This window comes from Otolemur garnettii, unplaced genomic scaffold (assembly GCF_000181295.1).
Source record: "Otolemur garnettii isolate 467f Iridium unplaced genomic scaffold, OtoGar3 scaffold00088, whole genome shotgun sequence".
NCBI lineage: Eukaryota > Metazoa > Chordata > Mammalia > Primates > Galagidae > Otolemur > Otolemur garnettii.
In genome coordinates this window covers 1900672-1916336 of record NW_003852483.1, presented here as the reverse complement: position 1 = coordinate 1916336, position 15665 = coordinate 1900672, and the positions used below count along the sequence as shown (strand labels likewise).

Genomic DNA, 15665 nt, shown 5'->3' with positions numbered 1-15665 from the left:
GCAGGCTTTTAGATTCCTGGCTTTCTATACACAAAACAGAAAAATAAAAGACATATTCTGAGTACGTCTCTTAAATGATAATAGAAAGAAGCAAGTAAGAACCTATATTTTTATTTTATCTTAAATATGGGAAATATTTCTCTCACCTTGATTCATACTATTTGACAATGAAAAAATCACTTCAATTGCTGGAGCTTCTTGTCATTTTTATTTCTCACCCTTACATGAAGCTATGAAGGTGCATGGGACTTTACAAAAGACAATGCCAGGAAACGTCTGACATCTGCCTAGATCCTCACGGATTATGGTTTTCACAGTGTTTTCCTGTAGACTATCTCTCTGATGAAGCTTCAACATCCAGACAACTTCCAGCTGGCCCCCGAAGCATAGGGATTTAATCCAGGGTGAGTAAGGAATTCCAGAGATGAGGAAAGAACCCAGAAGCTGCCTCGTTAGCAGTCCTTAAGGCTTTACTGAAAAACTGGAGGTTTTATAATGTTAAAATAAAATTCAAATTCCTTTAGGGAGTTGAATATATCAGAGTGCATTTTTATATTTAATTTTTTTTTCTTTTTAGAGACAAAGTCTCACTCTGTCACCAAGGCTAGATTACAGTTGTGCTATCATAACTTATTGTAAACTCCAACTCCTGGGCTCAAGCAATCCTCCCACCTCAGCCTCCCAAGTAGCTGGGACCATGGGTATGTGCTAATTTCTCTCCCTCCCTCCCTCTCTTCCTTCCTTCTTTCCTTCCTTTCTTCCATCCTTTTTGTCTTAAAGAGACAGGGTCTTGCTATGTTGCCTAGGCTGGTCTCAAACTCCTGGCCTCCAGTGATCCTTTCTGCCTAAGGTTCTGAGATCACAGGCATGAGCTACTATGCCCAGCCTATCACACTGTATTAAGTGGCAGATATGATCTTCACAGATATGTTGTCATCATTTGGATGGCTACTATGTGGTAGTTGCTTGTTCTGCTGGCTAATGAAACAGACAATAATTAAAATATGGAAGAGCTAAGAAATTATTGCCAGAATTGAAAACTAAGCCCACAGTGCCCTCTCTCAAGCATTTACTTGTTCTTCAAACAGACAGTTCTTATGATAAAGGACCCAGCTGAATGAGCATACATCTTTACCTCAGGTCCCACCGATGAGTCTTTGCCCTGCTTCACTTTATTCTATAAAATAAATTGAGTACTCCTTGTGATTCAGACCCTGTGACTTCCAGAATAACTGACCGAATATACAAATGAATAGTGCTTAAAGTGGGAAAGACAACAGAGGTTCATGTTCCAAAGAATTCTGTAAAATAAAATATAATCACCTTAAAAATTGCAACTTGAAAATACTAGTGAAGTATAGCATGATAATGTAACAAGGAAGCCATTAAAAATTTAAACTCAATAGATGACTCCATCACTTTGATCATAATTGATATGTCTGGCTTTTTGCTAGGCTATCGGCTACAGGAATGAGAAAAAGAAACTGTGTCCTCGAGGGACTTGAGTCTTGTGGAGCGTGCACACGGGAAACACACAAGGAACGTCCGGACCTCTAAGGAGTAGACCAGGTGGGATCAGGAAATGAAGCAACATGAACATGAACAGAAATCACCAGGTCAAGCTGAAGGTGAAGAAAGATGTCAGAGAAGAACTCCAGAATGGATCAGATGAGGAGAGTAGAAACTGAGGGACAGGGCATAGCTCAGTGCACAGACCAGAATGTCACATCGTGGACATTCAAGAGAGACCCAATCGGAAGAGAAGTCATTTTAAAGGAGGTAAACAAGTGTGATAATGTGTGACAGGTACAGAGAGACTTCACCGTGTCTTGGATACCGAGGTAAGATCATTGTAAATTTTATCCAGTAGTGTTTTTTAACCAAAGCTAAGAAACATGATAAGAACTAATGTTTATTAATCACTAAATGTCTGTTAGATACTATATTTCAGACCATCACAAAAATTATCTTTTTTGATCCTTAAATGTTCGATACGTTTCCACCATTATTATTGGTTTCTTTCTTGAGACAGAGTCACACCTTTGTCATCCTTGGCATCACAGCTCTCAGCAACCTCAAACTCTTGGGCTTAAACAATCCTCTTGCCTCAGCCTCGCAAGTAGGTGGAACTACAAGCACCTGCCACAACACCCAGCTATTTTTTTTAAGAGATGGGAGTCTCAGTTTTGCTCAGACTGGTCTTGAACTCCTGAGCTCAGGCAATCCACCTGCCTTGGCCTCCCATAGCCATAAGTATTGTTATTTATTACTATTGTTTCTATATTTTCTTTGACTGACACCCAAACTACAAGTGGGTAAGAAACAAGATGGCATTTTGAGGAGACTTTGGTTTGAGCAAGGTTTAACTTTCATCTTACTTAGGTTATCTTTAATTTTTTTCAACTAAGTTTTGTAGTATTCAATGTACAGGTCTTTCGTATCTTTTGTGGGTGGGTGTGAATCTCTGACAGCATTTGCAAGTTTCTCCATTTCTCCTTGCAGTGCTATTGGTTTTTACTTCATGTATTTGGAAGCACTGTCAATAGATGCATCAATACTTGCGATTATTATGTGCTTTGAAAGAATTGATCCCTTTATCATCACAAGATGACTTTCTTTATTCCTGCTATATCCTTTATTTCAAAATCTCCATTGTCTGATATTAATATACCTTCAACTCTAGAGAAACAGAATTTAAGATTAGAAAAGAGAAAAGGGCCCAAGGCGTTAGTTCTGGATTTTGGCACTAGGCTCAGTCTGTTTCTGTTGCAGCCATGAGGGAAATTTTTGATAAATGTCACCTCAGCCAGGAAAATTTATTTTTTGTTCTAACGTGTGATCCTGTTGAATCTCTTGTTGATCTCAAGAGTTTTGAATGTCAATGTTTTTATACAAAGTAAAGCATTCTTGACTTGAGGCTCTGACCCACTTAAATATATCTGTCATATACAAAGTCCGTGCATGTATTAAGGCAATATTTCTTGCTGGTTACAACATCTAAATAGAACATACATTTGCTCTTTTATGAAAGAAAAATGGCTTTGAAGGTTTCTTTGTCATCTGTTGTCTTTCTCCCACTTTCCCAAAGCAATGGGATTATTCTCTCCTCACATTTCATTCTCTGATCATAGCTTCAGTGGTCCTGACTAAGAATGGAAAGGAGTAATAATAGCACCACCACTTAGGAATAAACACCTACCTCTTCAAACTTTCAGGACATTATCATTGTAAAAAAAATGAACAAATGCAAAATTTGAGCAAAAATCATTCAATGAATAAATCCCAGAAGTTGGGCCACAAAACCTAAGGCCCTGAAAACATAACTCCTTACATGACCTTTGCACCAACGAATTTAAGCAGGAAGTAAATTCCTTTTTGAAGAGTCATATGATAAGAGGAAGTAGGAAGGGCAGGACTTGTAAATAAAAGTGAGGTGAGCCACTCCGCTGATGCCGCTGGAAGGACAGGAGTATTGTCTTTCTTTCACAGTGCCCTTGTTGCATATTCAGGAAAATGTCGCCAAAATGTTCATCACCAGATGGCATGACAAAATAAATTTCTCATGGCAATGAGTCACTCTGGGGGGAAAATGGTGACAAATATGGTAAAACCACATCAGTCCATTTGCCCTCAGCATTTTTCAGGGGAAAAGTCTGTAAATTCAATTAGAGCTTAATATGCAAGACTGTCCTTTATTTTGTTGTGTTTTAAATATAAAACTCAACTTCATAACTCTAACCATCTCTCTAATAATCCCTGAATTTGCTGCCAGGAATCAGAAATAAGAATGAAGACTTTTCTTCCAGCCAAAGGTTTTAGAATATAGGATATCTTCATTTCCTTCAGATAGTTACAGCTTTCTTAAATAAGAGAAAGAAAGCATTGCCATTATACCTCTGTGTGTGATTGTATGTGTGCAAATTAACTAATTACACATGACCCTTCAAGTGAAAAATAAAAAGGGACCTTACGAAATGCCTGAAACTCCATGAGAATAAGGATGTGTTAAATTGACAACAGTGAGGATAGTTCAAGAAATTGCAAAAGAAAACCTAACAATTTCAACTCAGAAGAGTAGAAATGTTAAGTACCAAGAATTCAACTCAAAAAGTTGGGGGAAAACTGCATTCTCTGTAAATGTTTATAAATACCATAAAATAAGAAAATTAAGAAAAAGGAAGAAATCAATGGATTGAAGGACAACCATATAATAGAAAATATGACTAAAACTTCTCACTGTTTCTTTGAAAATATCAACAACACAGAAAGCCCTAGGAAGACCTGTACATTTAAAAGAAAGTACTTTCAAATAACCATAGTACAGAAAGATAGGGGAAATAAATGACATATTTTTTAATGTTGTGAATAAATGTGCATTAAACCTAGATAAAATGAAAAATTTTATGGGAAAATATAAAATGGTAAAATTGTCACAAGATGAAATTTCTTAAAACTTGTATAGGCCAATAATTTTTTTTAATTGAATTTAATTAAGACCTCCCCAAATCTAAGTCCTAGATGAGTGCTGCATCTTTGAAGAAGAAATAGGTATCCCTCTTATGTAGAGGTTGGTCCAAAAAAAGAGAAAAGGGGGTGCTGTCCAAGTAATTTTGTGACACTAGTATAAGGCCATTTGGTAAAAAATGACCCTAACCCCAAATTCTTTGATTCTGTCCGAGAGACCTAAATAACCAAGTTATAGTCACAACCATAGCTGCACATTTTCTTTAGTAATTTAATGGAAAACCTTTAAATAACGAGACACAAATGTTGTGAAAATATAATTTCCTAATTTGGACATTAAAGATCTTTACCTTGAATATGCTAATAACATAACAGTAGACAAATTTGAGGTGGAGGTCCTTTCTTGTCATACTCATAACTATCTTGTGTCATGTTACAACATGAATTCTGGTAGTTTTTCTAGTCATCTGTGGGCATCCTACTCTTTAAATCGAAGAGGTTCATTGCTAACTCACACAGCTCAATCTGTGTATCTGTTTATTGGAAGACAGATTAACTTAATTTATTCATGGTTAAAGACTGACCATCTGATTTTTAATATGCCTTCCAGCGCTATAATAATTTTCTCTCTAAGATCTCAATAACTCATAACTTCATTGTTATGTAAGTTGGTAGGACCATGTAGTCAAAGTGTTAATATTAAGTAGGTAGAGAGAATGAGCTAAGCCATCAGTTCTGAATGTGTGATTAAAGTTCCCAGAGACCCTTTTAGAGAGTTCATAGGGTCAAAACCGTATTTAACTACTACAGTGATGTTTGAAATAGTGGGAGGTTACAGCATGGGGTGAATCTGCAGGACTTTCAGTGTAAGTCAAGCATTGGCCCCAAACTGTGTGAGAGCATTACATTCACCACCAGCACCACCACGTACTCTCATTAATATAGCACCGGTTTGCTGAAGAGTGCCTTTGATGAAATCCATCTCAACCTGTTGGCACACATCTCTTTGGCACTGCATATGACAAAGTGCCCATTAGACTTGCCTACTGCGTGCTGAGGCAAGAGAACTATCTCAAGGAAACCCCTTGTGTAATGCTTTGGGCTGTGAGCTCCAGCAGTCACACTTTTTTATAGAACACCATTTGTACTTGATAGAACAACTGAGAGAAAAGCTATGGTTATCTAGATTTGGATTTATGTAGAAATTTCCCCCAAAAAGAACAAAGTGATCCTGTCTGTTCAGGAAAAATAAATGACATAATTGGATGGTAACGGTAAGATCTGAGATTTCAAATGAAAATTAGAATTTGGATGCTTGTATCTGCCATTGTGCGTTTGCTGCCCCACACGTGAAGACCTTTCTGATGAGACAGGTGATGAGATGGTAATGAATATCATTTTTGATATTATAAAATTGAATGTGTCAACATTTGGAAGGTCTACATTAGTCAGCAAAACAATACTTTTTGTGACCAGTGTAGGACATTACAATATCACACACAGGCAAATGATCTATTCAGAACACAAGATGGACCAGTGGATTTTAATATAAATATGTATGAAAAGTTGATTGACATAGTTTTAGATTCCATATTGCAACCAACCTTTAAGAAACTACTTATTGTCAAGTTTTGTTAGAACACCAAAGAAGAATATCCACAATTAGTTGACAAGAATACGCCTCCCTTGTCCAGTCACATATCTATGTGAAGCCAGAATTCCTTCATAATCTTTGAATGGAAAAACATATGGCAACAAATTGAATGAAGAAATATTTGTCAGAATCCGACTGTTTTGTATTAAGTCAAACATAGAAGACATTTGCAAAAATGAAAACTACTCTTCTCATGTGATTAATTTAAAAAATACATCTTTTATAAAAATGTTAGACATCACTAAATATATATGTGCATGTATAATGTATTTCTTATCATTTCAAATAACTGAATAGTCTTTAGGTTCTCAATATTAGTTTATAACACAATAACTATGGATAGATGTGACCCAACAGTAATAATTTTTTTAAAAGATCTTTGGAATTCTTAATTTTTTTTTAAGAGACAGGATCTTGTTTCATTGCTTAGGCTAGAGTGCAGTGCCCCAATCACAATTCATTATAAATTAAACTCCTAGGCTCAAGCCATCCTCTTGCCTCAGCCTCCTGAGTAGCTGTGAGTACAGGTGCACATCAATGAACCTGTCTAATATTTTTAATTTTTGTAGAGAAAACATCTCACTATGTTGCTACTTTGGTCTTGAAGTCCTAGACTCAAGGGATCCCGCTGCATTAGCCTCCCAAAGTGCTAGGATTACCGATATGAGCCACCACATCCAGCCCTCAATAATTTTCAACAGTAAAGAATTCTGAGTGTGGTGTCCCACACCTGTATTCCTAGCACTCTGGGAGGCCAAGGCCAGTGAATCACCTGAGCTTAGGAGTTTGAGACCAGCCTAAGCAAAGCAACACCCAGTCTTTATATAAAAAAAGAACAACTAGCCAGGTATTGTGGTAAGTGCCTATAGTCCCTACTACTTGAGAGGCTGAGGCAAGAGGCTCTCTTGAGCCCAGGAATTGAGGTTGCTGTGAGCTATGATGACACCACAGCAGTGTACCCAGGGCAACAGAGTGACTCTATCTCAAAATAAATAAAAAAATAAAGAATTCTAGAGACCAAATAGTTTGAGACCTCCTGAAAAGAAATTTTAATGTGCTTGTAAGCAATGTATTTTATAAGGTACATGAAATTAAAGAATAATTATCACACATATTAGACTGGGTGCCAAAGTAAAGGGGGTGTGAGAAGAGAGTAAGAAAAAGGAATTAAGGACACTGAACACTCAGTCATTTTAGGAGGACTGCAAATTAATATGTAAGCGTATCATCAGCTTATTGCAGAAAATGTAAGGGATAGAAAAACAGAATATTAATTCTCCCATTCAAGAATGATCAGTCCTTGATAAGATCAACTTTTTCTGGAATTCATAAACATTAGAGTCTTTGGATTAGACTCACAAGTAGTTTATGTAAGTGCCTGTCTAAATGTCCCAGGCAGCCTGTGGCACCTTGAACACCGTGTACCTGCAATTGTTTTCCTCTCTTTGATGCACAGGCCCAGTCTCCACCCTAGACACTTTGTCCTCTCTCGTTTAATTACAAGAGAGTGATGATTCTACCAGGTGCATTAACATACAGCTCAGTCACTAAATAAATTGGTATGATTCAGAAAGTCCTCGATGGTCTTAAACTACACTATTATATAAGCGGAAAAGCAAAATTCAATGCCTAAAGTTCTAAAATAAAACAATGCAATACAATACTATTACAAAAAAAAAAATCTGTATGATTTTGTATAGCTATCCCTGAATTTCAATAGCCTATTCTAATATATTTCTATGTGGATTCAGTAAGATAAATCAGTGAAATATTAAGCTTTTAACAAGGGCTGTTTTTTAAGAGGTTTTGATAAATAGCTTTCTTCCCACCTGAGCAACCGTCTCTTATGAGAACTAAGACAGCAGATCAAGCAGATGAAACACAAATGTCCATATGACCAATTAATTTGGGTAGAAGGGAAGCTCGAATTAAGATCAATAGTAGGCCAGGACACTGCAATGTAAATCTTGGGTCAGTCCCCCAGAGGGAAAGTTCTAGGTAGTAGGAAAGACATACCCACTGTGTCCCTTCCTATCTCCACCAGAGGACAAAGCTCCCAACTCAGTATTGTTGACAAGTAAGCTCCATCTGAGTGGGAAACTTGGAACAAGTGCTGCCTTCTCCATCAGTCTCTCCATCCATCTCCATGGGGAAGGTTAAGATATGGATCAGGGGATTCAGAGTGTTTGGGCAAAATCCCTCCTCAGGGAACCTGGAAGAATACAGGAACCCTAACCCACAAGGAACTGTGACACTTAATGACAATGATAATAGTAACTATTCATGTAATGATCATTATGTTAAGAAACTATTTTAAGAAACACTACCATATTTTCATGTATAATCCTCATCCCAATCTTAACAATTATCATTTTTCTTTTTACATATGAGAGAAGTAAGCTATGAGAGGTTGAGTAATATTCTGAAGGGGTCAGAGCTGTTAAGTGGAAAGTGTGGGCATTGAATTCTGCTTTCAAATTACATCCACGTTTTCTCTGACCTGACAAATTTTTTAAAATACATGTTTAACTCACAGTTAGAGAATCAAAGTAGACTTGAAATTTATCAATAATACATCTTTTCCTTTCCTTTTGCAATCGCTCTGCCTAATACATAGCATAGAACATAAATACAATGTTTCAATGTACACAATTGTTTCAATTTTATTATTGAGAACATTGTATTAATCATGTGTCTGATTAATAATTGTGCAATAATAATCATGCTGTCTCCATGATAGAAAATCAGATTTTCTTTGTTTTGCTGCAGCTTGTGTTTTAGCAAACAGATTACCTATCCTTTTATGTGGAGAAATAGTTTTTAATAAAGCAATACCACAATGTCCATTTTCTCCTCCTAAACTGGCGGCTCAGAAGACAACAAAGGGCTTGAAAGGCAGTCCTCGGCTAGATGCACATTCTTCCCCTTTGGAGATGATGAAGTAGAGCAGAGAAAACACAGTGAGTCACAGTGCTTCCTGCCTACACGGTCATCACCATGGCAACCATGGTTGCCAGGTGGAGAATTCTATCATACATCATAATTGCCATGTCCATTTTAAGCAGATTAGGGAGGAAAATATCCACAATTTTGGCCCGAATTAAAATACTCTAAAGTAACTAACAGAGTGTTGACATCATAATCAATTATAAGCTATAATTATGTGGTATTTATTGCTATAAAACTATATATGTTTAGACATAAGAACATTGGATATCACAAATAATACCCCTCACAACATACATTTAATGTTTTCATGTATTACCACGGTTAACGAACGTGATCACACACATTGTAATTCCAACTAGAAGAAAGTTTGCAATGAGTATTGTGCATGCAGAAGTGATGCTTATAAGATTCTAATATCCTTCAAATAAGAGGAGAAACTGTAGCATTGTTTATACATTTCCCTGGAACAGCAATATGGAATAGATGTTATTGGATCCACTGGAGAAGACATTGGATTAGGAATATGTCCACTTGTTAATTGGTCTAAAATTTGCTAAGTATAACTACCAAACTCAGAAACAAATTTCAGAGAAGTAAATAGGGTTCCACAATAACATTACAAGGAAGTAGAATTTATGTTGTCTTCCTATTGAAGGTCAGAGCTATTTAAAGTGATTTTTTTTCAAGTTGTATTGCCTCCAGTTCCTTCCACCTATATCTATATAAGAGTGCAAAAATGTATAAGGATATGCACACTTCAATTTCACAATGTTTTTAATGCCAAGTATTTTGATATAATTGTAGAAATATCTCTAGACAAGGAGATTCACATTCCAGTTTCTTCCCTTGAGGATATAGTAAACCTGGAAGGAGAGGTTACATCCAATGACAAGGCAATGCTGGTGTCCTGGTCCTATAGTCTGGAATCTCTTGAGGGGACTCACTTTTCTGTTTTAATACTAAAAGATATCTAATTTTTTTTTATTTTTTAAAGATAGGGTATTTGACATAATTTGAAACTGAATAATTAGCAAAATATTGAATATATTGAAAATAATTCCTCTAAAAGTGGGAAAAGATCAAGAGTTGAAGGAGAAAATCTTGCCGGGATTAAGCTGATATTGTTTGAGAAATATGAGATTCAAAAGCACCATTAGCAGTTAAAGTGATCTGTCCAATTTGGGAGATATTTTTAAGTGAAAATGAGAGACTAGATGAGAAATATTATCCAATAAAAAATACACAAAAGACTTGAGCAGATACTTCACAAACAATGATACCTGGTGCAAATTTTTTCAATAGAAAGAGAGTAATCGCTCCCTACCCCGTCTCTCCTATCAAATTCTACACCACATCCTGGGCACCATGTGTGGAACAGCTATATAAAAACTGAAAAATAAGTGGGCATGAGTGAATTGAAGAAGAATAAGGCTCAAAGTTCCACTACACCAGGTTGTGTTTATCATTTTCATTTCTTTTTAATCGATGTTTGTTTTCCATCAGCCTTATTTCCATCATGTTTAAGAGCTTGTGGAAGAACAGCTTAAGACCACTCAGTGGTTGTTCCTACCCATTCAGTGCCCTGAGCAGTGGGAGCTGCAGACCAGTCATCAGTGGCAGGCTGGGCACTCGTGTATTCAGTGGGGTTCTGCTAAACAGGCACAGAGGGCACTTGCAGCCTCTGATCAGTCTGGAACTTTTGGTTGAGTAGCAGTAAATTCAGGACTGGGAGCAGTTCTTTCTCCCTGAAATTCCTCCTTGGTCACAACTTTCTCAGTAGCAGCCTGATCTTCCTTTTCAATCTCTTCAAGATCTCTATAGAAGTAGAGATCATGCTTCATCTCCCATGGATGTTCATGGGAGGTGGTCCCATGCATGTGGAGAACTTCCTGGGCCAGCATCCACCACATCAGATCTACTGAGTGAGCTCCCTTGTTGTTACATGGGATGGCGATGTCTGCATAACACAGAATCTGTGTTATACAGACCAGTGGTATGCAGGTTAACATAAGATGCCTGTGTGAGAGGCTGTTGGTTAGCCCTGGGATCAGTAACCACTAGAAGATGAGGCTCCCAGAAGACGCCTGGATCTGGTTAGTTCCAGGAGAGAAGTGGCCAGCAATATGAGTGGTTCCAGCAGCAGCATCAAACTTCAGCACAGCTTGTTGGCCAGTACTCCTGAGAGATATGTCACTGACGTCAGCAGGGTTTTCAATGGCAACGACAGCATGAGCTGCCAATAGAAGCTTTTCCCAGGTCCTCTACAGATTATGATATCATGACTCTTCCTTTTGTAGGTATACTGTTCATTTGGAAGTCAGGGTTGTTGCCACCTAAGTGGGTGCCTGCTACCTCCTCCTTCATTTGCAGGACATGAAGTGCTCTGGACACTGTGAAAGTTTACCTTTTAAGTTAAGGTGGGAATCCAGAACAATGCTGTCAGGGTCCTCCCTGAGTCTTTCAGGACCACTTGGCCTGGACTCAAAGAAAGCCTTAAGTGTCCACTGGATGTGTGGACAGATAAGTTCTAAGAAAAGGCCTCTCTTTCTAGTCTAAGCAAGAGAGGGGACACTTAATGCTCAGAAAGTGGTAAAATTCCTCATTTTAACTTTGTTCTTTTCCTTTCTCTCCAGCATCCCTCTGGATCCCCAGGAAATAGCACATTTGCTGTAGCAGCACAGAAACATGTCTCTTGACTATGAGAGGATGAAATTTTTCCTATGAACAGAAAAGTGAGATCCTGAGTGTGGGACAAATCTCTGTTGCTCTTTATCTCTTTCCGTCCTCTTATTACTTGGCCAGGATGTAGACAGTCACAGCAATTGTGTTGGAAGAGTCAGAAAACTAAAACCTAAGCTTTCTGGTGAAAAAATAGAGAAGTTTTAAGTTTCCAGGGAATCGGAAATTTTCAGCTTACAGAGAAAAGAGAGTAAGAGACTGGTCCTATAAAATTGTATATTTTTTAATATCAAAAAATATCTAATTTTCACCTTTGAATTTGAGAAAATGAACCACAGGGCAGAATGCTGCTCAACTGATTGGGCAGCACAAAAAATGGGGCTTCTTCAAAAAGCACTGCAAATACTGGAACACAGAAAACAATTGTTATAACCATGCTTCAAGAAGGAAGGGCAGACACTTTTGAAATGAATAGGAAGCTAGAAAATCACAGAGAAAAATAGGGAGTATAAAGAAGAAACAAATGGAAATTTTGAAATAAAAAACAATAGCAAAATTAACAGTTCACTAGATGGGCTCAATAGCAGCAGCATAGAGACAGCAGAGGAAAGAATCAATAAATGTGAAGATAGAAATTATCCAATCTCTGCACAAGAGAGAAAAAGATTTAAAAAGAGAAATAAACAGAACCTTAGATACCTATGGTGCAATACCAAAACGTGTAATGTTCATGCCATAAGGAGTTCCAAAAGCAGAGCGGGATAACTGCAGTGCAGAAAAAAAAAAAAAAAATGAAGGAATAACTGAAAATATTTCTCAAAAGTGTCAAGTTAAATCAAGTCAGTACTTCCATGAGTAGAGGCTTTATATAGAAAGAAATATTATTGCAATAGGGAGAATGTGCTGATCCTAGAAATCTCCAACATCTCAAAATCATACAGAAAAAAAAGTATTTTTTAATAAATAGATAGAAGAGGAGCAGGCAGAGATAAATAGCACCTTTGTCAGGAACGTTGAGCAAGCAATGGACAATGACCAGTGGGTCTGAAAGGAAAAGGGTGTTGCTGTGGTCAGCTGATTCCAAGGAGAAGCTGATTGGTGAGGGTGAGGGTCACATTTCACTTTATACGTGCTTGCTTGAGCTTGAGAGCAAGAATTCAGGGGCCTATAGGAAAGAGAGAAACTTTACTAAAGCTTGGTCAAGACAAAGCAGAGAGTAAGGAATAGATCATTGTGAGCACTTGGTCAAAATAAAAACACATAAAGAATTCAGAAGTTCAGCAAATTTGAAAGACTTCCAACATTTCAGGCACATTATGTTCCATCTGCTGGAAACTTAAGAAAAATCTTGGGTGCAGCCATAGAAAACCAATGCATTGCCTATAGCTAAACATGTAACATTATGGAAAAGACAAAAGTACATCTACAGAAAGCAGATCATGGGTGTCCAGGGGCTAGGTGTAAGGGGAGGGTATGACTCCAATGGGATAATATAATGGGATTATTTTGGCATGATGGGACTGTTCTGTATCCTGATTATGGTGTGGATCATACAAATTGATACATAGCATATACATAACTGTACACCAAATAAGTCAATTTTATTATCAATCAAAAAAGTAAAATAAAAATTTAAAAAGAAGATATTGAAACGCATTAGTCATTAGGGAAGTGCAAATTAAAACCAAAATAAGATACAACTATTTACACAGAGAATGAATTGAATGAAAAAGACTCAGACTACTCGATATTGGTAAAGATGTGAAGCAACTGGGAGTCTGTGTACTACTAGTGGAGAGTGTCAATTCAGACAGTTACCTTGGAAAACTGCCCGATGTTATCTAGAAAAGCTGAAAGCCCTACCACTTTGACCACATCTGAAGACCCCGTCATTTTGCTTTTAAAGATGTACCTGATAGAGCAATAAGCTCTAAAAGACATACTCAAGAACATATTACATATGTGTATCATTACCAGGACCACATTTTTCTGTGTACAATGTTCATTTTGTTGCCCACATTTTTTTGAGGGGAAAATAGGGATGCACAGTATACCCAAGTATACATGGGTACTACAGGGGTAGTACTAATTTCGTGTCTATAGGTTTTATATAGCTATGGAATAAGCGCAAATAAACTAGAGTCCCATGTGTTTTGATTCCACTCATAATGAAGATCAAAAACAAGCAAAAGTAGACTCTAGAGCAGTGATTTTTCAACCGGTGTGCCACAGCGGGGGATCGTAGATGTTCCATGGGGGGATCGTAGATGTTCCATGAAAAGTTTTAAAAATCATTTATTAAATAAGTTTTGAAAGAAGTTCAAAGCACAGTAAGTATGTTCTTTCTTACTCTTTTTTTTAATCAACATAATTTAAGTCTACCGTGGAAGCTTAACTATAGGTTTAAGTGTGCCATGAGATAAAAGAAGTTGAAAAACACTATACTAGACCTTAGCAGTGCTCACCTCGATGAAAAAACTAAAATTAAACCCAAAAGTGATGGGTGGTTATCATTGCTGTCAGGAGAAAGGGTGCGTGATTAAGAATGTCAGACCTGCCAGGGTTCTAGCAGTGTTTGATTTCTTGACATAGGTGAAAGTTACGAGGATGTTTACTTCATTAAAATGCTCTTTGTGGCTCATGCATTTTTCTATAAGAGTATGATTTCAAAATTTAAAGAATTAAAAAGCCATGGCCATAGTCAAGAAAAGACTAATGATCTCTAACAGTGAGAGTTATGCAGTAACTCTGGGCATAAGTTAATTAAGAATAGGCACAGAGTATATCTTAGAACACCAATGAAGCTAAATTCTCCTGTTTGGAAGGTAGGTTCAGATGGTAGGTCTCCTGAAAGAGAGGAGCAAGGTTGTCATCATTGCACCACGTGGAGCTCTGCCATCCTCACATCAGGGGGTGGTGTCTGTGTGTGAGTTGCCTGCCACCAAGGGGAGGGGATGTGGACAGACAGACAACAGATAATGGTGATGTGGGTGGGTAGGTAGGTGATAGACTCTCATACATATTGATAGTTCAAAGCCCAGGCACAGTCAAGATTAGTGAATTAGAAAAGAATGCCTTATTTCTTGTAGCTTAGATAATTTTATACAGACTTAATAATATCCAGATGTAAATTGTCCTATGAAGGTCGCAGGCAAAATACACAGAAAACTGATAGGAAACATTATTAGACGCTCTAAGTACTGTGTGTCTTGAGTTGTAGTATCATGTTTTCTCTTTGTCCTTCAGAACTGACCCCTGTCCATCCTGAAGACCTGGAACTGGAGAAGGTGGTCTCCTGAGGACCACCAGAGCCTGGCCTCCTCCTGTGGGTCTGTGATAAAGTTTGAACCATCACAGCATGTTAGGCAAACAACAAGGCTCATGTAATTTTCGAGGCTACTTCTTCTAAAACCTCCATCTTCTCACCCTAAAGCTATTATTATTTTTCTTTATTTATGTTTACTTTTTTGAGATAGAGTCTTACTTTGTTGCCCTAGGTAGAGTGCCGTGACATCTTACCTCACAGCCGCCTCAAACACTTGGGCTTGAGTGGATCCTCTTGCCTGAGTAGCTGGGACTAGAAGTGTCTGCTACAACACCCGGATAGTTTTTCTATTGGGTTCAAGCTCTTGCTCAGGCAGGTCTTGAACTCCTAAGCTCAGAGTTTCACTGGCCTCGGCCTCCCAGAGTGCTAGGATCACAGGTGTGAACCACTGCCTCCAGCCCTCAATCCTAGAGCTATTATGTTACCTGAGCATTTTTGTGTGTGTTGTCAGAATAAAAGGGAAATTTAGCTTTCAGCAAACACACATCAGGAGCAGTATTCCCTTGTGGGAAAATTATCAGTTCTGCACTTACTGCTGGGAAGGAAAATGCAAGCACAGAAAAACGGTGCTGCAGGATGAGGAAAAGGCCGCCG

At 37.7% G+C, this 15665-nt stretch overlaps 1 pseudogene; it reads right to left on the bottom strand.

The window, feature by feature from the left end:
- Positions 1-10583: 10583 nt before the first annotated feature.
- LOC100950539 lies at positions 10584-11431 on the bottom strand (annotated as a pseudogene).
- Positions 11432-15665: the final 4234 nt, after the last annotated feature.